Consider the following 23,702-nt stretch of genomic DNA (forward strand, 5'->3'; position numbering starts at 1 on the left):
ACAGGATTATGCCACCATTTTATTCCTGCTTCAGATAACACCTAGTTAATCGTTAGTAAAAGACCCCATTTATTTGGCATTTTCTGCTTTGGGAAAATTTAATCGTATATTGGACACGTGGTGAGCTGAGAGCCGCTCTGAGCATTTAAAATACAAAGCATAAGAACAAAATAAAAGAATGCATAAACTTTGCTTTTTTTTGTTTACATGGGGAAATTTTCTCTTTAACTGGTCATGTGTAGTGAATTTCTTTTCTTGGGATTAACATTTTGGGCCCTGTTTACTATGATGCGCTATCATTTTTAGCATGTGCCTAAAATTAGTCAGTGTTAAACGCTAGCGACACCCATATGTTCACATACACACAGACTGCTAAGTCTCCCGCATTCAGCAGGTTATCTTTGCCAAAGCGGTGTGTCCCACTGAGACACACTGCGACAATCCGCTGGTGCTGCTTGGCTCTTGATGAGCAGCCACATCAAAACAAGAAAAAGTGCGGGGCTGCAGCAGCCTTCAGGCATGCGCTGTTGGCTCTGCTGGTCCTCTGCCCCTGGAACAGAAAATTGACGTCAGCGGGGGGGCAGAGGACAGCAGAGCCGACAGCGCATGCCTGAAGGCTGCTGTGGCCCCGCACTTGTTTTTCTTATTTTGCCAGGGCCACTGCTGCAACATCAGGAGAAGCAGTGGCAGCCAGGAAACACGGGGTACTGGATGGAATGGGTGTCGAGAGGGCTGCAGAAGGTGATAAATGGAGAGAGCAAAGGAGAGAAAAAGAAGAGTGGGGGACACTGGATGGAAGAGGGGTACGGAGAGAGAGAGATGAGTGGAAAGAGGGGACATGGAAAACAGCAGGGGAGACACAAGCTGCTGCTGGGGAGAAGGAAGGAGAATAAGGGGGAGACCCTGGCTGGTCAGATGGAGAGAGAAAGAGAAATGCTGGATGAAGTAGTAGTAGTAAAGAAGGGAGAGAAAGAGGAAAAATGCTAGAAGGAGGGGGCAGAAAGAGGGAAGATGCTGGATGGAAGGAAGGATGGGGAGAGAAAGAGGGATGACACTGTTGGGGTGTTTGAAGTCTGAGTTGTGGTAACAAGATTCCAGAGTTCCGGACCCCGCCCGGAACTGAAAAGATGGATCATCTTGTGGTATCAAAAACGATTTCTCGGAAAAAGAGAATGATGAGTCGGTTTTGTTGTAATGATCTAAGTGTTCTGAATGGGCAGTATATATCAGGCAAGGAATAGGGGTTCATACAGCATGTATTTCAGAGGTTTTCAACCCAGCTCTCAGGGCACACCTAGCTAGTCAACGTTTTCAAGACTGGGTTGAAAACCTCTTATCTATTTGAATGCTGGGGCACTCTAAAAATAGACTGTTTCTGCAGAAAATGCAAAATGTGCGCTTTTTGCCTTCACCCAAGTCCATACAGATTGCTCATGATTCCTTTTCAATTTCATGGAGCCAAGGACTCCTTTATGGCTCCCCTCCATTCCTTTTGATTACAAGAGTTCTTTACAAAATATGTAGAGACAAAAACCCAGTTTATCTTAGTCACTCTGCAGTGACCCAGGTCCGACTACTTGCTCTAGCAATGAAACCAACTGATATCCCTCAGACAACATCCTTCACTGCTGCCACAGCAACGATGTCTACTGTCTGAAGAGTCTGTCCCTCACTGTTTGGATGTTGAATGGGATATAGTTGATCTTCCTGTCTTGGAGGAAATAAAAGAAATTTTACTAGTCCCCAGAAGGCGCACAAGAAGGAAATCCTACCATCACAGATGGTTCCGCTTCTCCAAATGGGCAAAGGTTACAAACAAGATTCCTTCTCATGTCCAATATCATAAGATCTTTTGCTTTGTTTGGGGATTAAAGAGTAGGAGTTCAGATTAGTAGCTGGGAGGGGGGGACTTCCCCCTCACCTCCTGTTCTGTCCCCATATTCATGGATTCACAAAATAACCAGGAAAAGAAGACATACATAAAATGTAGGAGTAATGACCTCAGATTAGTAATACACCCATGAGGAGGTCATAATAAACAACCGCTAATAGGGTAAAAATTTACACTTCATTCACTGGGCAAAAACTTCAGGTGGAAATAGTGAAACCACATGTGTAGTTTATTTGCAGGATCATGTTTAGTCTATTTACTTTGAGTTTCATCTGATTGATGTTTGTGAGTTTGTTCATAAAGTTTTCTGTAGTGACATCATCCTGCAGGAAGCACGTTGTTGCCTGGAGCCCATAAAATGACTTACAGTGGAAGAGCAGCTTTAGGTTGGTGACGTTCTGTACAAGAGTTTGTCTTCACCTGCGTCCCTAAAGAAAGATTGAACCCGTGGCATCCAGCGCTAATACGCTTCCATCTACTGCAGTCTGTTTTTGCCAACCGGCGAGTAGCTTCAAGACTTAAAAGCTAAGTAGCACGCCATTGCTTTGAAGTGTTTTGTGCCACACTCTAATCTGGAGCTACCGCTGGCCCATCGCAGGCACCGATGGTAGTTCCATCTCCAGTGTGCACCATTTTCCATACTAGGAAAATCAGCTTGTATTTTTTAGGGCGGCGCTAACCCGGCGGTAATTGGGCAGCACCGCACTGCCAAAGTCCAGAGATGGGCAACCCACCCCTCTTCTTCCTCCTTTCCTTCTTCCCTTCTGGCATTCTGGATGTGTGCTTAAGAGCTCTGCTTGATTCACAACTCTTCAGCGCATGTGTCAGACACTACCCTCCCAACAAACTCCCTAATGCTCAATGCTATGAGCGCATAAATTTGCATCTCATTAGCATTGAGCATTAGGGAGTTCCTGTCCCATGCTGATCCAATGTATTTTTCTGGCACTTGATTTTTGAGCGTCTGCCTATTAGTATCTTAACACATAGTTTGTTTAACACGGATGTGAATGTGGGGGGGGGGGCATGGGTTGGTCAGGTGCTAAGGTTATACAATACTGTCAGTTCTGTGCATAATTGACACAATTTTGGCATGATCATTTACACCAGGTTTTGGCATCCTTAAATGTGTAAATGCACATTTTCACTAGTATTCTTTAACGGCAATTATGCACTTAATTGCCATTATAGAATTCACACGTGTACATATTTTGGGCACCTAAGACTTGGCAACCTGTACAGAAATACTCCCATAAAAAACAGTAAATACAAAAAGGTCATTCTTCAGAGAATTGCACGCACAGATGCGTGTGCAAAGCTAGTTATTGATTGGAGAACAAGGCCAGTGTTGGGCAGACTTCTACAGTCTGTGCCCTGAAAATGGCAAGGACAAATCAAGATCAAGTATACATCATACCTTATGCTATGAGTTTATCTTTTTGAGCAGACTGGATGGACTGCCCAGGTCTTTACCTGCCATCATTTACAATGTTACTATGGGGCTCATTTTCAAAGCACTTAGACTTACTAAGTTTCATAGGCTACTATGTAAGTTTGTAAGTCTAAGAACCTTGAAAATATGCCTCTATGTAACTAATTTATTTGCATGTTTCATTTCCTACTGGGTCAGACCAATGGTCCATCTATTCCAGTATCCTGCTTCCACAGTACCTGGCAGAATCCCCAAAAGTAGCAAGATTCCATGGGATAAGTAATGACTTTCACCATGTCTATCTTAATAGCAAACATTTTCTCCAGGAACTTGTCCAGCCCTTTTTTTAAACCCATGTACACTAACTGCTTTTACCACTTGCTCCAGCAAAGAGTTTCAGAGCTTAACTGTTTATTCACTGAATGAAATATATTTTCTCCTATTTGTTTTAAAAGTATTACCATGTAACTTCATGGAGTTTCCCCTAGTGGTTAGTGCAGCAGTCTTTGATCCTGGGGAACTGGGTTCGATTCCCACTCCAATTCCTTGTGACTCTGGGCAAGTCACTTAACCCTCCATTGCCCCAGGTACAAATAAGTACCTGTATATACAATGTAAACCACTTTGAATGTAGTTGCAAAAACCACAGAAAGGCAGTATATCAAATCTCATTTCCCCTTCCCCCTAGTCTTTGTACTTTTTGAAAGAGTAAACAATCGATTCATCTTTACCCGTTCTACTCCACTCAGGATTTTGTACACCTCTATGATATCCCCCCTTAGCTGTCTCTTCTCCAAGCTGAAAATCCCTAACCCCTTAAGCCTTTCCTCATAGGAGAGAAGTTCCATCCCCTTAATCATTCAAAGGCGTTTATCCAAGTACTATAGGAGCAGCTCCTATCCAGATCAATGTCAATGAAAGTAAGATGGATAGTCAGCTGTTTAGTGTTACTGAATATTTCTCTTATTCAGGTAGTGCCAGGGCAGTCTGAGGATGAAGCTGGAGATTATGAGGTTAGCAACAATATTTAGTGCTGTTACCCAAATAACAATGTGAGAAACTCCTGCCCATTTAAATCACCTGTCCGGGTCTAATCAGTTATATTCAGCAGCACTTATCTGAACAGTGTCACTGAAAATGTCTGGTTAATGCCCAAGCCAAAACTCTATTTTAGGGATTCTGGGGGAGGAGTCAGCACTTGGGCGGTTGTGATATTCAGCACTTAACCTGCCAAGGTAACCGTTTAAATAGAAACGTAAAAAAATCAATCCTATCTTTATGCGGTTCATCATAGCTGGTTAAGAGCTGAATATCACATGTAGCCAGATATGTTTTTGCTGCTCCCATATACCCAGAAATTCAGTGGTGGAGCATGGACATGACCTGGCATTGTCCTTACCTGGCATTGTCCTTACCTGGCATTGTCCTTACCGAAGTTGAAAAAACGAAGAATGCACTAAAAAAACAAGTCGCACATGTTCGCTGCGGTATTCTAAAGTCGAATGCATTAATGAAGTGTAATCCCCGTCGTTAATCTGCCCGTAAAGCATGTGCAGAGCAGCCAAGCGTTATGCTGGCTGCTCTGCACATGCCAAAAAACGTAAAAAAAAACCCAAAATGTCTTTTACCAACGTCATTCCCCACCCGCCCGCCTGAGGTTGCCGCTGCTCCCCGCTCGTCAGGAGCGTCTTTTACTGCCTCGCTTCCCCCCCCCCCCCGCCCAAGGTCGCTGCTGCTCCCCGCTCCCCCCGCATCAAAATCACAAGTTAAGGCAGCCCGGCCTTCCTCCCTCCCTCCCTCCCTTGACAGCTCCCACCATCCTCTACCCCCGTGCCCCGCCGCCCTCCCCTGAGGTCGTCGCCACCGCTCCAGCCCTCCACCGGCCCCCCCCCCCCCGTAGGTTACTTACGTCAAAGGAGGGCGGGCCCAGGAAGAACGGAGGGACGTCGGAGGAGGCATCACTGATCGCCGATCAGCTGTTCTTGCCCGTGCAGCGCCTTCACACAGAGGTGAGAGGCACTGCATGGGCCTGGTAAGACGGAGGGGGGGGCAGTGGAGGGGGGAGCGGCGGTGACGACCTCATGGGGGGCGGCGGGGCATGGGGGCGGAGGATGGCGGAAGCTGTCAAGGAAGGAAGGGAGGAGGGGGGCCGGGCTGCCTCAACTTGTGTTTTTGATGCAGGGGGGAGCGGGGAGCAGCGGCGACCTCGGGGGGGGGGGCAAGGACATCAGTAAAAGACGCTCCTGGTGAGCGTTTTTACTCTCCCGATTTTTTTTTGTTTTTGTTTTTACATTTAAAGACACTCCTGGTGAGCGTTTTTACCCTCTCCCGATTTTTTTTTTGTTTTTACATTTAAAGACGCTCCTGATGAGCGTTTTTGTCCCCCCGCAATTTTTTTTTTTTACGTTTTACTTTTTCTCGTTAGCTTTCCTGGAGTTTTCCTGCGTTAGGGCAAGCGGAAAACTTTAGTGCATCTCATTCCAGTAGGGTTTCTAAACAATTTGCTCATCTGCATTCCGTTTTCGTTAGCTGCTGTCGTCTTCGGAAAAAGGCCTTTAATGCATGTCTCAGTTTAAAACTTGTTAGTTAAAGGGTTGTAAAAGGGTCGTTAAAGTTTAGTGCAACTAGCCCTTAGTTCATATCTTTTTCAGTTGTGGCTCAAGATGAGTTATATTCAGATGCAGTAGGTATTTTTCTGCCCCCAGAGGGCTTACAATCTAAGTTTTGTCTTAGGCAATGGAGGTTTAAATGACTTGTCCAAACCTTTGTCCTGACCTGAGGTCAGTAGACCAAGAACTATGAAGTATCTGAAGCATGAAGGTAAGAATACAATGGATGACAAAGAGCCAGGAGATGTGTGGCAAACTCCATTGCTTTGTTTCCAAAGCGGCTCCTCAACATTCTCTTTACTTGCTGCATCACAATGAATAGCACTCGCACACTGTATCCAGGAACTTAACCAGATCTTTGTCAAGTTTCACATTCTTTCAGTCGCCCTGGAAAATTTGTTCCATACAATGTTTGCAGTCCTCCTCTTAGGATATGACCTACTGCAATCTTTTCAAATCTCTTCAACGGGCAGCATAGATCTTGGTTTAAACGGAGCTGCTTCTGTGTGATCGATAGACAGTCAATATATCCTGGTCCATTGGTAAGTCTCAGTTTTTTGAGACAGCTGAATGAAGTGTTTCTCTGATCCTCTTACCTATACTAAAAGTTAATGCATCCTCTAATTAAAAAAGAAAGAAAAACAGTATCTCTCAACCCAATGTAATGTCCAGAATGCAATACAGACTAAGACGAGTTTTGTCCACATGAGTGCTCACTAAAAGGCCATTTGCCTCGAAGAACAGCTCAGCTGATGCCTTCGCCCAGTCTTCTCGTTCAGGTCTCTCTCCCCCTGGGCGTCAGATGGGGGGCGGGCCCAGGAGGAGAGAGACGCGAACGAGAAGACTGGGCAAAGGCATCAGCTGAGCTGTTCTTCTTGCCCGTGCAGCGCCTTCACACAGAGGCAGACGCGCTGCATGGGCCCGGTAGGAGGGGGGCCCGGTGGAGGGGGGGAATGGCGGCGACGACCCCAGGAGGGGGCAGAGGGGGTGGGGCACGGGGGCGGAGGATTCGGGAGGCGGGGCTGGGAAAGAGACAGGAATGGAGGGGGGCTGGGGCAGCCTTAAAAGTTAGTTTGATTTTTATTTTGGTTTTGAAGCGGGCGGGGAGTAGCGGCAAACTCGGGCAGGACGGGGGCAAGGCCGTCTGTGAAGGACACTCCTGATGAGCGCCTTTGCCCCCTCCCGATCCATTCAACCTGGTTTTTTTTTTTTGGTAGTTTTGACATTTGTGGCATGCGCAGAGCAGCCAGCATAATGCTTGGCTGCTCTGCGCATGCGTTAGGGGCCGATTACCGACGGGGATTACACAGGTTTGATGCATTGTACTTTACAGTACCACACCGAACATGTGCGACTTTTTTTTTGGTGCATCCTTCCTTTTTTAAAATTCATTAGGGACTTTAACATTTGAGATTTTTTAACGTTTGGTTGATGCATCTGGCCCTTTGTTTGCTTATTATTATAATGTAATAGATTGATGACTCTGTTTAGAACTGTTGCTTAGCCGTTTGCTGTATGGTTATTTTGATCCTGAATAAAAACCGTTAAACCATAAAAAATCATACTGCTCGTAGGGCATATTTCTCCCCCACGGGCGTACAGAGCAGAGCAGGTTTTATTTTGTACTCATGAACATTTTAACAGGGTGGATTAGGATTCCTTGGGGAAGTAGAAGTCAGCTATTTTTGGAATTGGAAGGGTAGAAGGTGGGAGGGGGTTATTATAGTTGCTCATTACTATTGCTTTCTATTTGTGATTTTTAAACAATACTTGCACATAATATTGTTCCTTGTTATACTTTTTTTTAAACTTTATTTATACCAACAGCAAAAGGCCAAACAGTAGACAGAAAAATGTTAGAAGTAACAAGCACAAGCAAAACAGCAAAACTCCAGAGTATAAAGTAAAACTCAAAACTCGGCTCCCACTCGGTTGTTTCTTATCTGAGAGACAGACTAGGCCTAGGCCTCTTGCCATTCAATTTTATCCCCTTTTTTATCCCCAAGAAACCAAACACATATAACCCCCCCAAACACACACACACATGCACCACACACACACCTCCTTCTCCCACACTAACCCCCCCTCAGGTGAGAGAAACCTAAGGGAAGAAAAATAAATAAATAAATAAATAAAGGGTGCACAAATGTAGAGCAATATGCCACACAGGGCCTTATAAATCTTGACTATAAAACACCTCAGGAATCATTGTCATCAGGATCCTGTACACCAGATGATGTAAGGGACAATAGTTTGTTCCACAACAACCTCTTGTACACTATAGACAGCTCGCCATGATGAGATAGGTATCAGAGTTCAAATTTGGCCACCTTATAAGCTGCTAGTGTTCATAAATTGGGGGCAGTTCATGGGTCCAATATTGCAAGATACATTTATGCAATGTAAAAATGGCACACATAACAATGCATTTTTTTGTGGTGGGCACCCAAGAATGATCCTCCTAACCAGGGCCGCCAAGAGACAAAGCTGGGCCCGGGGAAACAACCTTCAGGGCCCTGCTGCTGCACCACTGCCACTGCTGCTCCCCTCACTGCCACCGCCGCTGCTCCTCCCCACTGCAGCGAATTAGAGAAAGTTCTCTGATGGATACAGGTCCTTCTTCCTGCTGTGTCCTGCCTCCTGTGAGGTAACTTCCTGTTTCTGCATAGGCAGGACATGGCAGAAAGAAGGATCTGTGGCCGGCAGAGCAGTCTCTTTTGATCATTGGTGTCGGGGCCTCATTGGAGGCTGGGTCTGGGGAATCTTGCCCCCCTGCCCCCCCCCCCCCCAACATCCAAGAGGTTCAGGTGTGAAAGTGTAAAATTGACTCCTCTACTAAAATGGGCAGAAAAAGGTGGACGAGATGGTTGGCAATTCACTAAGAGGTTCACCACTAAGTTGAAGTCCCCACCCAGCAACAAAAAATAACCCTCAAACTGATAAATGAGCCCCAACAACTTAGAAAGGAAAGCATGATCATACACATTAGAAGTGTAGATATTAGCCAACAACAATTTAACCCCTGTAACCTCCCCTGCCACTACTACATATCGCCCCTGAACATCCAGCAAGACTTTATGGGTCACAAAATCAACTCCCTTCCATAATAAGATAGCCCCCCCACACACACTGCTTTCCATTAAAGGCAGAGGCCCAAACCTTCCTTACCCATTCTCTACCCATCTTTTGGTGTTCTAAATCAGATAGGTAGGTTTCCTGGAGAAAAGCAATCTCCAAACTAAACAGTCACAACAAGGGTGACAAAAGAAAGAGCAGCAGATGATGTCCAAACTAACACCTTTATTAAACATCCAGGACTCGACATGAGTCATGTTTTGGCCCACGAGGGCATTTCTCAGAAGTCTTTGATAGGATGTGTGCTGATGTAAAGCTAAACCCAATACGATGCAGGTAATGTTCAATATCTTGCTGTTTTCTTTCCAATTAGCCTAGTAGAATGCTTGAACTCTCTGGAGTACAAACCTCCACCTAATTTTTATAAGGAGTTTGAGTATTTTAGTTTGTTTGACAGGAGAATGGATCCCATCTACATTCAAATATAAAACTTTCAAACAGCTCATAACAACAGGTCAATATACCGTACTACCCAAATAGGAAAAAAGAAAAGCCAATAGGAGGGCCCCAGCTCAAACCGTCCCACCACCAGCACCAAGTCACAGTAACAGATCCCCAATATCTCACTCACCACTACCCCTACCCCCACTCCCAATACATCAACTACCTACACTCCAATCACACCATACCAGTTATCCCATATTCACACACCATTCCCCATTTCCACAGCCATATCCATCCCCCACCCTTCCTCCCCCTCCCTTTGTCCCCATAAGCAACAAATTCCCAGAGCCTCCTCCATAAACCTATGGCCCAGGCAGCTCCCCCCTCCCACTCTTTCACACATAGAAAACAGGAAATTAAAAAAACAACTCAAAGAACCAAATCAGGTGAAACAAAGCCCAACGTTAGGAGCCAGCCAGGTTCCACACAACTTGCACTAAGAGCGCAACAATGGTATCAGATGAAAGAGGGCTCACAATGTCCAGGTCCAAGGGTTAGTACTGTATCAGTACAACAAAGTCCCCTCCAAAGGGGCTCCAAAAGGAGACGGCAACCCAGCAACAAGTTTCACAGTTCACCCCCAACAGGGAGAAACAGGAAACTGCTCACGCAGGGTCTTCAAGTCGGTCCAAAGTGCTAAGAAAATATCTCAAGTCAGCCACAGTGGAATAAAACTTCACAATGCCTTGATGGAACACTCAGACTCAAGCGGGATACGCAGTGCGAGCCACACACCAGAGTTAAAGTGTTGGGAACAAGAAGGGGCAAACTCTCTCCCCTGAACTGAAGCTGTCTTAGAGAAGTACTCAAACAGCAATACCTTAGAGCTGCGCAGTTCAAGGCTCTTCTAAGCATGATAGGCTTGTAGAATTGCCATCTTGTTAGCGTAGTTCAAGACCTGAAAAATTACTGGCCTAGGCCTGTTAACCTGAGCCACATGCTGTCCCAATCTGTGAGCTCGCTCCACCACAATATGACCACCTTCACCGACCAGGCCCAGGCTCACAGGCAGTTCCTGCTCACTCAAAGCCATAAGGTCCTTATCTGGCACAGAAAGTTATTCCTCCGACTATGATTCTGTTGCTCATCAATGCAATCTGACAATTCAGCATTACGCCGTTGCATCTGTGCCAGCTATTCTCAAAGTTGATCGGTGGCCATTTTCTATGCCTCAATGCGGTGTGTATTATCAGCAATCTTAGTGGCCTGTGTAGCCAAGCAGTCCAGTTCCTGCACAGTAGTTTGAAACTGCGAAAGTTTGTCCTCAATCACTACTGTGACACTGTATGAGCTGTTTCGCCACTTCATCCGATATAATAAGAATTGGCTGGTTTGGGCCTTCCGCCATCTTGGTCGAGGTCAGCTTTCTATTATCTGAGACCAGCCACCTCATTTTTACACTCATCACCCACAAATCACACAAAGAGAAACTGTTCCATCACAATCCAATTGGTTTTCCTCTATAAAAGATGGGTTTTATGAGTAGGAGACAAGGACCTGCCCCAAGCAGAATCCGCTCGCTAATCGGTCATCACATGACTCCTCTGTTCCTATTTATACTTTAATAAAAAGATTTATGTATAAAATCAAAAGTGTTCAAGGCTTCTGCAGATGAGGACAGAGCCTGTGGGGATGGGGCACGGATGGGGACAGAGTCCGTGGGGACCCTGTGTCCTTCTCTAAGAGGGAGGTATGATCATGGGTTGGGGGTCATGATAGGGGGTTGTATTGGGGGTCGGGGGCAGTATTCCCTCTAAGCTGAACAGGAGTCCTCCACCTACAGTCCTGCCAATGGGTGGTGCTGTTTCACTATCACATGTAGGACAGGCAAGCTCTGCAGGACTCCAGGGAACCTGTCTGTCCCTAGCAATTGAAAATACAATATTGAAGCACCACCCTCCATTGGAAGCAATGCAGTTGGAGGACTCCCACTCAGCTTAGAGGGAACAGTGGTCAGGGGGTCATAATAGGGGTGTTGGATCAGGAATTGGAGGGGTCATGAAAAGCGGTGCTTTCCAGCAGCCCCGCTGCTCCATTAAGAGCCAAGTCCAGGTCACTTTCATTGCATCCCATTTCACATGCTTAGGGAGGGGACTCTGGCTCATTAAAATGCCAATATTCCTGAAGTGCAGATTGTACTGCAAGTTTAAAATCCTCCTCCCGCAAAAGAGCATTGTTAAATTGCACCGTGGTTGTGTGTATGTGGGGGGGGGGGGGGGGGGGGGGGGGCCTGCAGGAAGTCTAAATAAAGGGCTAATTCATTTCACCAGCGTAGTCTGAAACCAAGATAGTATCAATAAACACATTTTGTAGCATGAGGGTGAGACCTTTAGAAATTAAAAAAATAATCTATTCAACTAAAAGGATGATGTACATTTCAATAAGTATAATCTTTACCATTGAGATTACATAGGTGCCACGGGTCAACCAAACCTTCTGAAGAAAATAAGGTGCATAAAGTTTGGTGATCTTACTTGGAACATGTGTCATTTTAGGCTGGCAACCCAGAAGGGGGTCTATAGGCATATTAAAATCTGCTATGCCCTTGATCGAAAGACATTAAGGATCAGATTTAGTAAATGGTACTGAAAAGTAAGCATTGAGAAAAATTTGCATTCAGCACTATTCTATAAAGGGCACTCTGGGCAGAGCACTCTTTACAGGATAGTGCTTAGCGTATATTCTGGTGCCCAACTTTGGGCACAAGGACTTATATCAACTGAAACCTGGTGTAAATCCTGGCACACAACTGAGGTGTGCAGCCCCAAAATTCTATAATACTGCATGTAATTCTTTAGAACGCTCCTGACCAGTCCATGCCCTTCCCATAGCCATGCTCCCTTTTGGGTTGTGCACAAGAGGATTTGGGTGTGGATCTTTATAGAATCGCACACAGCCAGATCCACACATAAATCCAAATTAGAGCCAATTAATGTTCATAATTGATTAACTTCCAATTATTGATTGTTAATGGCTCATTAATTTATTTGCGTGTAGAGCAAGGGATCACATGCGATTGTGGGTGGCCAAATTTGAGTGCCATTTATAGAATCCAGAGGTAAATGTGTAGTGATCTGCTGAAAAAATGCAGATGAGGAAAAAGTCAGAGGGTACAGATTACACAATAGCAATATTCCATTTCCTACCCTAGTATGTAATTAAAGCCAGCAGCCCTCCACATCAGAGGACTGGGATATAGCTACAAGAGGGACCATTTATGAATTAAAATGGCCACTCTGCTTTCTTATGAGGACTAGAAGAGAAATAGAAACCCTATATTCACTTGGCCTTTCATCCAAAATAATCTTTAAAAGTCAAGTGAGTTTCTTGAAGGACACAGACATCAGCCCCCTGTTTATGCAGCTAATCCACTGTCTTCCTTCTTTAATGGGATGATTTAAACCATTCATATTCATCAATTATATTTTCAATTCAGCCACAGCAAACAAACAAAAGTAGACAGAATCTTCCTAGCTAGGTCGAGCAGCAAGCTACATACATTAGCAGTGATGTTACACATATCTCATAATGGTTGTCACAATGAACATAACCAAATCATACAACATCTGGAGTGAGAGCACTGCTTCAGGCCTCTCATAGACAGCTCCATCTAGGGGAGACAAAAGAAAAAGAATGAAGTAAACATATGCACCCATAGACTATAGCATGTTATAATAGCACATGGTCTACAGTTGTCATAGAATAGAACGATGATGCAGGTAGGTGGAGTTTTGAGCTAGTCCAGGAAAGCTCTTAGATCAATTTTTGGGTTGTCTTAGCGAAAGGGGGTCTGGGACCATGATATTTGACCTTGTCCCATGGAGACTTCCTCTGGTGCTTAACTTTCTAGACAGCTCAGAATTTTGCAGTATCCAAGCCTGTGTGACGACACTGGACTGTTATCTGCAAAATGTATATGTAGACTGAGCTCGTAGTGTAACTGAGTTGGTGTTTCTTGATAAGAATAGAGGAGCTCATTTCATTCTCCCTTACATTTTGATAGATTAGCATTTGACATAGATTTCTGCCACGTATTACAGTGCACTCAATTTAAGTGCACGTCAGATAAGCGCAGGCTCTGTTTAACTGCATGCCGTATTTTGGTCCCGTTTTTGGCGCCATCAATTTCTATATGGACAAACTTCGGTTTAGCGTACCACTGATAAGTGCAAATTCGCTTATATATTGGTTTAAGACCGCTCCTCTGCAGGAAAGACTCCGCATAAGCGCACACAGAATATGGAATCCGATTGGCACGTGACAAAGGAGCAATAAATTTGAAATCTCATTGGTTAACTGCCACAGGCAGAATAAGCAAAAGAAAGTTGTTAGAGTGTACACTGACTGGAGTCATCGTCGTCATCGTGCAACTGTAAGACTTTAATACTGGCTGAACGAATAGAAGTTCTTAAAAAATTAGAAAACAAACAAAGTCAAGCATCTATTGCTAAAGAATATGGTGTCAATCCCAGTCAAATTTCACGTGTCTTTAAGCAGAAAGACCAGCTTCTGGAAGACTGGCAAAACAATACAAATCCACAATGGAAATGAAAACGGGCAGGAAAAGCTGAGGAGGTAGAAGATGCTCTTCTTCGGTGGTTTTCTCAAGTCAGGAGCAGACAGTTTCCTGTCAGTGGTCCACTGCTTATGGGGAAAGCTAACCAGCTAGCTGAAAGTCTTGGACTAACTGAATTCAAAGCCACTGTTGGATGGTTGGAAAGATGGAAGGAGAGGAAGAACATAAAATTCAAGAAACAGCATGGTGAAAAACAAGACGCTGATGACTTTGGTGCTGAAAATTGGGTTGTTTCAGTTCTTCCTACCATCTTGAACGAGTTTGCACCTTGTGATATTTTCAGTGCTGATGAAAACGGTCTCTACTGGCAAGCGATTCCTGATGGAACACTTGCATTCAAACAAGCCGAAACTACAGGAAGTAAAATGTCAAAGGACCGACTGACGATCCTCCTTTGCTGCAATATGGATGGGAGTGAGAAGTTGGAACCACTCGTCATTGGAAAGAGCAAACAGCCCCGTTGCTTCAAGAATGTTAAGCAACTTCCTGTGTCATACAAGGCTAACGCAAATTCATGGATAACTGGTGAAATTTGGAAGCAGTGGCTAAAGAAGTTAGACACTAGAATGCGGGAACAAAAGCATCAGATTTGGTTGCTTTGTGATAATTGTGCAGCACACAGTGATGATGTCAGGCTGTCTAACGTCAAGGTGGTCTTCCTGCCACCAAACACTACCTCTCTGATCCAACCTATGGATCAGGGCATAATAGCCAATTTCAAACAACATTATCGGGCTCTTGTGCTACGTCATCTGATGAGCGTTTTGGATGACCAGACTGGCAAGGATAAACGTGCTGTTGAACTGGCTCGTAATCTATCACTGTTGGATTCCCTACATATGCAGAAAGAAGCCTGGAATCATGTTACACAGGCAGCCATTGTGAACTGCTACAAGCGGGCAAGCTTTGTTAAGGATGTGGAGAGAGACGAAACAGATGCAGCTGTTGCAAACGCGTCAGATGAACAGGCTATTGACATCCCAGCTGGTGTTACTGAAGAGGAGTTTCAACACTACATAGCTGTTGATTATGATCTACAAACAGCTGACGACAGCACTGATGTAGAGATATGCGCCTACACGCAGGCAACGGCTGATGATGAAACAGATGATGAAATGAGCAGCAAGGCACATGCTGATGAAATTCAGCAACCTCTTGCCATTTTTGCAAGAGTGCTGGAGAGTCTCAACACCTTGTGGGTCTATCTGGAGGCCACTGGATGTCAGTGCTATGACAGTTTTTACCGCCTGGCAGACGTAGTTTATGGAACTCACATACACAAGAGTGTACAGAGGACTATGACTGATTCCTTCAAGTAAGCCTAACGTCAGTTAACGGAGACTGTATACTGTACATATAATAAACAGTACTGTACATATGTTTATCAGATGTCAAGCTTCTTTGGGTCACAACGGTTAAGTGCACGCTCCGGTTAACTGCATGTATTTCTTTGGTCCCAGCCCCTTGCACTTAAGCGGATTGCACTGTATTTAGATTTGTGGATCTTAGACTGAAAGTTGAAAGAGGCAGGTTGTGCAGCCAGGAGACTACTGTACTGATGAAATATACTTAAGTCAAAAAGTGTTTTACTATGTAATTGAAAAGTTAAGGGCGTGTTTACTAACGTGTTTACCACACAAATTAGCATGTGGCAACAGTTACCCCAAAGCTGTGACACCGCACACTGATTAACATAAAAACTGCTTACTGTGTCAGGGGACATGAAAAGGGTGGGGAATGGGTGGGTTATGGGTGTGCACAGTGCTGTCTGCATGCATTTACTGCAGCCCACTGCTATAAGAAAACCCTCCACACCCATCCCTAGTTAGTATTCCCACCCATCACCAATCTCACCCAGGCAGTTTGTTGTACTTGCAAACCAATTTTCAAAGAGAAGCTTCCATATAATTTTCCTTATATATTATATTACATTTTAGTGAAGTTACTCGCCTGTAGCAGATATTATCTGAGGGTAGCAAGATGTTTATTCTGAGTGATGGAGTTGGCACTGATGGAGCCCCAGTGCGGCGACACTCCCCAGTGTTGTAATTTTCTAGAAGCCTTTGGAAGCGGCTTGCTGCACATACACGCATCTTCCTGCCCATTGGCATCACGGCCCAGGGACCAGGTCAGTCTAATATCATAGCTGATAGAATGCAATTCCAAGGGGAAGTAGGCGGGGCAGTCAATAAACATCCTGCTGTCCTTGGAGAGCATCTATTACAAGTATCTTCACTTTCTCCAAGTCAAACAGGATGTGGTATTTTAACTGATGGGAATCCCTAGCTACCAGGCTGTCCAAAAAGAAAAAAAAAAGGGGAGAAATAGCCTGCAACAGGCAAGGCCTAACAAACGATAAAAGACTATAAGTAATTTTTATATGTTGTTTTTTTTTTTTTTTTAAAGAATAACCTGAAATTAAAGCAAATGGACCTAGAGGAGTAGAGTTGGTTCTAGACCCCCCAAAAATTCTGAAGAACTGTCTGACTAAACCAACCGTCATGTTGGGAATTTTGTTCAAGACAATAATAGGATGTGAATGTGTGGATAGAAGCCCACTTTGCAGCTCTGCAAATATCCTCTATAGAGGCTGATTCCAGGTGGACTACTGACACAGCCATGGCTCTGATGTTGTGAACTATGACTTGACTCAATAGAATCAGCCCAGCCTGGGTATGCGTGGAGGAAATTCAATCTGCCAACCAACTGGAAAGAGTGCATTTACCGGTGGTAGCCTTCATCCTATTGGGGTCAAAAGAAACAAAAAGATGAGTGGACTGTCTATGGGTTTTAGTCTGCTCCACATAGAAGGCCAAGGCTCTCTTGCAGTCCACCAGGATGGTGGGCATGAAGTCTTGGGAAAAATGTTGGCAGAACAACTGACTATTTAAGATGGAATTCCAACACTACCTTAGGGAGGAACTTAGGATGCATGTGCAGAACCACTCTGTTATGATGAAACTTTGTGTAAGGTGGATCCACTACTAGGGACTGAAGCACACTGGTCCTATGGGATGAAGTAACTGACACCAAAACCAGAACTTTCCATGTGACATACTTCAGATGGCAAGTATCAAGTGGCTCAAAATAAACTTTCATCAGCTGGGGAGATTGATCAGAGGTTTAATCAAAAGTAAGCCCCTTACAAAGTGAACTAAAGGCTGAGCAGAGATGGGCTTACCCTCTTCATAGTGATGATAAACTCCAATTGTACTGAGATAAACCCTTACAGAGTTGATCTTGAGACCAGAATATGACAAGTGTAGAAGGTACCTCAAGCAGTTTTTGTGTAGTACAGAAAAAAGGATATAAGACCATGCCCTCATACCAGACAGCAAACCATCTCCACTTAAAACCATATGACCTTTTAGTGGAATCTCTCCTGTAAGACACCCTTAGGCAGATTCAAGGAGTGAACTTCTAGCCTCTCAATATCCAAGTCATGAGGGTTAGGAACCGGAGGTTGGAAACTAAGAGGGACCCACTCATTCTGAGTGATGAGGGTTGAAAAGCACTCCAGTATCCACAGATCTTTGGAGACTAACTCTAGATGTAGAGTGAACCAGATCTGCCTCAGCCAATACAACATGAACAGAATCATGGTTCCCTGATCCTACTTGAGTTTTAGGAGAGTCTTTGCTGTAGAAGGCATAGGAGGATGCTTGTACGGAAGGCCCTTCCCCTAATTGAGGAAAAAGGCATGCAAGGCTAGGCTGCCACATGACTTCCATCTTGGACAGAACTAAGAGGCTTTGGTATTGAGGTGAGTAGTGAAAAGATCCATTGAGGGTGTTCACTGCCATTGCCTTAACTTTCTTTCATCTCAAGCTATTCTTTTTCCACTTCAATCTGGCTTTCGCCCCCTTCATTCAACTGAAACAGCGCTTGCTAAAGTCTCCAATGATCTGTTCCTGGCTAGATCCAAAGGTCTCTATTCTAGCCTCATCCTTCTCGATCTATCTGCTGCTTTTGACACTGTTGATCACAGCTTACTCCTTGATACGCTGTCCTCACTTGGATTTCAGGGCTCTGTTCTTTCCTGGTTTTCTTCTTATCTCTCCCAGTGTACCTTTAGTGTATACTCTAGTGGATCCTCCTCTACTTCTATCCCACTGTCAGTTGGTGTACCTCAGGGATCTGTCCTGGGACCTCTTCTTTTCTCCATTTATACTTCTTCCCTTGGTACTCTGATCTCATCCCATGGTTTTCAGTATCATCTTTACGCTGATGACTCCCAGATCTACCTCTTCACACCAGAAATCTCAGCCGAAATCCAGGCCAAAGTATCAGCCTGTCTGACATTGCTGCCTGAATGTCTCAGCGCCATCTGAAACTAAACATGACCAAGACTGAGCTTCTTATCTTTCCCCCTAAACCAACCTCTCCTCCTCCCCCATTCTCTATTTCTGTGGATAACACTCTCATCCTTCCTGTCTCATCAGCTCGTAAACTTAGGGTCATCTTCGACTCCTCCCTCTCCTTCTCTGCACATATTCAGCAGACTGCTAAAACCTGTTGTTTCTTTCTCTATAATATCAGCAAAATTCGCCCTTTCCTTTCTGAGCACACTACCAGAACCCTCATCCACACTCTTATCACCTCTCACTTAGACTATTGCTGTCCCGTTCCGGGTCTTTTCCACTGCTCCCGCGGCGGGAAGCGAGGATCCACGGGGGCCGCAGGCTCCGGTGCGGCAGCAGCGAGCCGCCGACGGGGCCAGCGAGTCTGCGGGTCGGCCCGAAGCGGACAACCCGCGAGACCGAACGCCGGCTCCAGGAAAGGGAAGACGCCGGCCAAGATGGCGGCACCGGCGTCGTCGTCTCCTCGGCCGGAGCTGAGCAACGCACAAGCTCCGCCCACTTGCACCGGATTGGCACAGGGAGGGAGGAACTCCGCCTGCAAGGCGGGTCCTCCAATCCCAGCCCTCCTTGTCGGTCAGGACTAAAGGTATTGGCTCATCTCCTAAGAGGGGATGGACTGACGGGGAATTTAAACCCCGGAACAAGGAGGACTCGGGGCTTCCATTTCAATTATCAGAAGCCGACGCCGTGGAGCTCAGAGACTGTGTTCCTTCAGCTAGCCGTCCTTGCTAGCCACCTTCAGAGACTGTGTTCCTTTCGCTAGCCGTCCTTGCTAGCCACCTTCAGAGACTGTGTTCCTTTCGCTAGCCGTCCTTGCTAGCCACCTTCAGAGACTGTGTTCCTTTCGCTAGCCGTCCTTGCTAGCCACCTTCAGAGACTGTGTTCCTCCAGCTATCCGTCCTTGCTAGCCACCTTCCGAGACTGTGTTCCTTCAGCTAGCCATCCTTGCTAGCCACCTTCAGAGAGTGTGTTCCTTTCGCTAGCCGTCCTTGCTAGCCACCTTCAGAGACTGTGTTCCTTTCGCTAGCCGTCCTTGCTAGCCACCTTCAGAGACTGTGTTCCTTTCGCTAGCCGTCCTTGCTAGCCACCTTCAGAGACTGTGTTCCTCCAGCTATCCGTCCTTGCTAGCCACCTTCCGAGACTGTGTTCCTTCAGCTAGCCGTCCTTGCTAGCCACCTTCAGAGACTGTGTTCCTTTCGCTAGCCATCCTTGCTAGCCACCTTCAGAGACTGTGTTCCTTCAGCTAGCCGTCCTTGCTAGCCACCTTCAGAGACTGTGTTCCTTTCGCTAGCCGTCCTTGCTAGCCACCTTCAGAGACTGTGTTCCTTCAGCTAGCCGTCCTTGCTAGCCACCTTCAGAGACTGTGTTCCTTCAGCTAGCTGTCCTTGCTAGCCACCTTCAGAGACTGTGTTCCTTCAGCTAGCCGTCCTTGCTAGCCACCGTCAGAGACTGTGTTCCTTCAGCTAGCCGTCCTTGCTAGCCGCATCCAGAGACTGTGCTTTTGCAGCGCTAGCCGTCCCTGCTAGTCACTCAGTCGGGACTATGTTGCTGGTGTTCAGCCAGGCCGGCCGTCACCCCGCGGTTCCAGCAGTCCCGCTGGCCGCCTGCAGCTGGGGGCTCAACCTCCGGTGAACGGCGGTCGCTGCGGGTGAAGATCCGGGGTGCGCGGCAGTCCTCTGAGGTCCTATGGGCTTCAGAGAACCTAAGGGCTCACCACTACCTAGACCGGACAGGAAACGGAAGCCATGAGCTCGCCGACGCAGCCTGATCTACGGGACCTGGCCAAGGTACTCCAGCAGCAGCAGGAGCAGTTGAACGCCCTATCAGGGGCGCTTCAGAACGTATGCTCTCAACTGTCAACGCTTCAGGTACAGAACCAGGCCGCTGCAGTCCAGGGGGCCGCAGCGGCTCCCCGTTCGGGAGGGTTCCGCACGGGACCTCGGTTCCCTGAGCCGACACGATATGATGGGGCCCCCGGAGGTTGCCGGGGATTCCTCAATCAGTGCAACTTGGCCTTCCGGATGCAACCGGAGACATTTGCTTCAGACCAAAGTAAAGTGGGATATATCATGGGCCTATGTGAAGGGAAGGCCCTGGCCTGGGTGGCCCCACTGAATGAACAACAGGACCCCATCCTGGATGACTATAGTGAATTCCAGCGCCGATTCCGTATGGTGTTTGACCTTCCGGGGAGACCATCGTCTGTGGCCTCGGAACTGCTGCGAATTCATCAGGGGGAGGGGACGGTGGCCGATTATGCCATCCGTTTCCGGACTTTAGCCACGGAGCTCCGTTGGAACCCTGAGTCCTTGATGGCAATTTTTATGGAAGGGTTACAAGAACGAATCAAGGACGAATTGGCAGGACGAGAGGTCCCAGGCCAGTTGGATGCCCTGATTTCGCTTTGTATCCGAGTAGATACCCGATTCCAGGAGCGAGCCAGAGCCCGGGCAGAACGGCAGAAGTGGACGCGGGGAACGTCCCGGACTGCTAAGGGGCTGTCTCCTCGCCGTGGGAACCGGGATGGCAAGGAGAGTGGGGAAGAGCCGATGGTGATGGGCCGGCAATGGCTGGCTTCCTCCACTAGGAAGAAACGCCTGTGGGACGGACTGTGCTTCTATTGTGGTGAGGCTGGACATTTTATTCGAGCCTGTCCCTCCCGGGCGGGAAACGTCTCCCCCAAGGCACCTTGAGGGGAGGGGTCTTGGGGCATTCCGCTCCCCTGCCGGAGGCCTTGATCACTCTGCCAGTAACCCTCCGATGGCATGAGACCATGATTCAGACCCGGGCCCTGGTGGACTTGGGGTCAGGGGGCAACTTCATCGGGCACGAGCTGCTGCAACAGATGGGCTGGCCCACGCTCCCGCGGCGGCCAGCACTGCAAATAACCTCCATCCAGGGGACGACGTTACCGCAGCCGGTCACCGAGATCACCCCCTATTTGCAACTACAGGTGGGGGAGGATCACCAGGAGGAGGCCCGATTCCTGATTCTATCCCGGACCATTCATCCAGTGGTCCTAGGACTGCCATGGTTACGGAAACATTGCCCGGTTATTGACTGGACCAGTGGAAGCATCCAAGCTTGGGGTAGTGCCTGTCGGGAGAACGGTTGTAAGGGCCGGACCGGCAGCTGCTCTGCCCTGGCGGTGGTACCCGGAGGGGCACAGGTAGAGCTGGGCTCCCTGCCTATGGACTATAGAGACTTTGCAGATGTGTTTAATCCCAGGGAGGCGGAGGTTCTACCGCCTCATCGGTCGTTTGACTCTGCCATTAACTTGATGGCAGACACCGTGCCGCCCCGGGGTCGCCTATATACCCTGTCCCGAGGAGAGTCCAAGGCGATGCAGGAATACATCCGGGAGAATCTGCGGAAAGGTTTCATCCGGCCCTCTGCGTCCCCGGCCGGGGCCGGATTCTTTTTTGTTACTAAGAAGGACGGCTCCTTAAGGCCCTGTATTGACTATCGGGGATTGAATGCCATCACGGTAAAGGATCGTTTTCCTCTACCGCTCATCCCCGAACTCTTCAGCAGGTTGCAAGGGGCCCAGATGTTTACCAAGTTGGACTTGCGGGGGGCCTACAACTTGGTTCGAATTCGGCGAGGGGACGAGTGGAAGACGGCTTTTAACACCCACGAGGGACATTTCGAGTATTGGGTGATGCCCTTTGGCCTGTGTAATGCCCCTGCGGTGTTCCAGAGACTTATCAATTTTGTGCTTGAGGATTTTTTGAACTCCACAGTGATTGTGTACCTGGACGATATCTTGGTGTTTTCCCAAGACCCCACCAACCATGTGAGCCATGTTCGCGCCGTGCTGCAACGGTTACGGCAATACCGCCTGTTCGCTAAGCTAAGTAAGTGCGCTTTTCATCAGAGGTCGCTACCATTCTTGGGACACATTCTGTTACCCGGGGGCCTACAGATGGAGCCGGACAAACTCCGGGCTATTCGAGAGTGGCCCCAGCCGCTGGGATTGAAGGCCCTACAATGTTTTTTGGGATTCGCGAACTACTATCGCCAGTTTATTCCTCAGTATTCTCAACTGACTGCGCCGCTGACGGCCCTTACTAGAAAAGACGCCAACGTCCGGGACTGGCCGCCCGAGGTGCAAGTGGCCTTTCGCCAGGTGAAAGAGGCCTTTAAATCAGCGTCCATTTTGCTAGCCCCGGATCCTGAGAAACCCTTTATTGTGGAGGTGGACGCGTCTGCGTTGGGAGCCGGGGCGGTCCTCTCTCAGGTAAATCTCAAGGGCCGGCGTCAGCCTTGTTCGTTCTTCTCTCGTAGATTCTCCCCGGCAGAGTGTAATTATACCGTGGGGGATAGAGAGCTCTTAGCATTGAAATTAGCCCTGCAGGAGTGGAGACATCTGCTGGAGGGAGCAGAACATCGGTTCACGGTGATCACGGACCACAAGAATCTTCTATATCTGCAGGAGGCCCAGCGGCTCAACCCCCGACAAGCCCGATGGTCATTGTTTTTTGCTAGATTTCATTTTCAACTGTTTTTTCGGGCGGCCGCTCAGAATACCCCCGCAGACTCTCCAGAGCATTTGAGGTCCCAGAGGAGACAAGGGAGATCCATTCCATGTTAGACCCGGCATGCCTCAGCGCGGCCGTAGGGGAGGTCGCGCCGGTGAAGACCCTAGTGCCGGCCACGGATCGAACGAAGGTAATGCAATGGGGACATTCGTCTAGGTGGGCGGGGCATTTTGGGTATCACAAGACCTTGCATCTCATTGCCAGACAGTATCGATGGCCTCAGATGAGGCGGGACATTCTTCAATTCGTCACCACCTGTCCTGTGTGCGCCCGCACTAAACCAACAATCGGGACCCCTATGGGCGAGTTGCAACCAATGTCTGTACCGACAGGTCCCTGGATGGAGCTCTCCATGGATTTTATCACCGATCTCCCCAGCTCCCACGGACACACGGTGATCTGGGTGGTGATTGACCGTTTTTCCCGGATGGCCCATTTCGTTCCCCTGCTGGGCCTTCCGTCGGCGGCCGCGTTGGCCCGACTTTTCATCCAACACATTTTTCGACTCCATGGGCTGCCTCTTCAGATTATTAGTGACCGAGGTCCACAATTCACCTCGCGTTTCTGGAGGGCCCTGTGCTCCACGTTAGGGGTGAAGACCCATTTTTCCTCAGCATACCATCCCCAGACCAATGGCATGGTCGAGAGAGCGAACCAGACCTTAAAAGGGTTCCTACGAGCGTTTGTCAACAAACGCCAAGATAACTGGGTCT

This window comes from Microcaecilia unicolor, chromosome 13 (assembly GCF_901765095.1).
Source record: "Microcaecilia unicolor chromosome 13, aMicUni1.1, whole genome shotgun sequence".
In the NCBI taxonomy this organism is placed as follows: domain Eukaryota; kingdom Metazoa; phylum Chordata; class Amphibia; order Gymnophiona; family Siphonopidae; genus Microcaecilia; species Microcaecilia unicolor.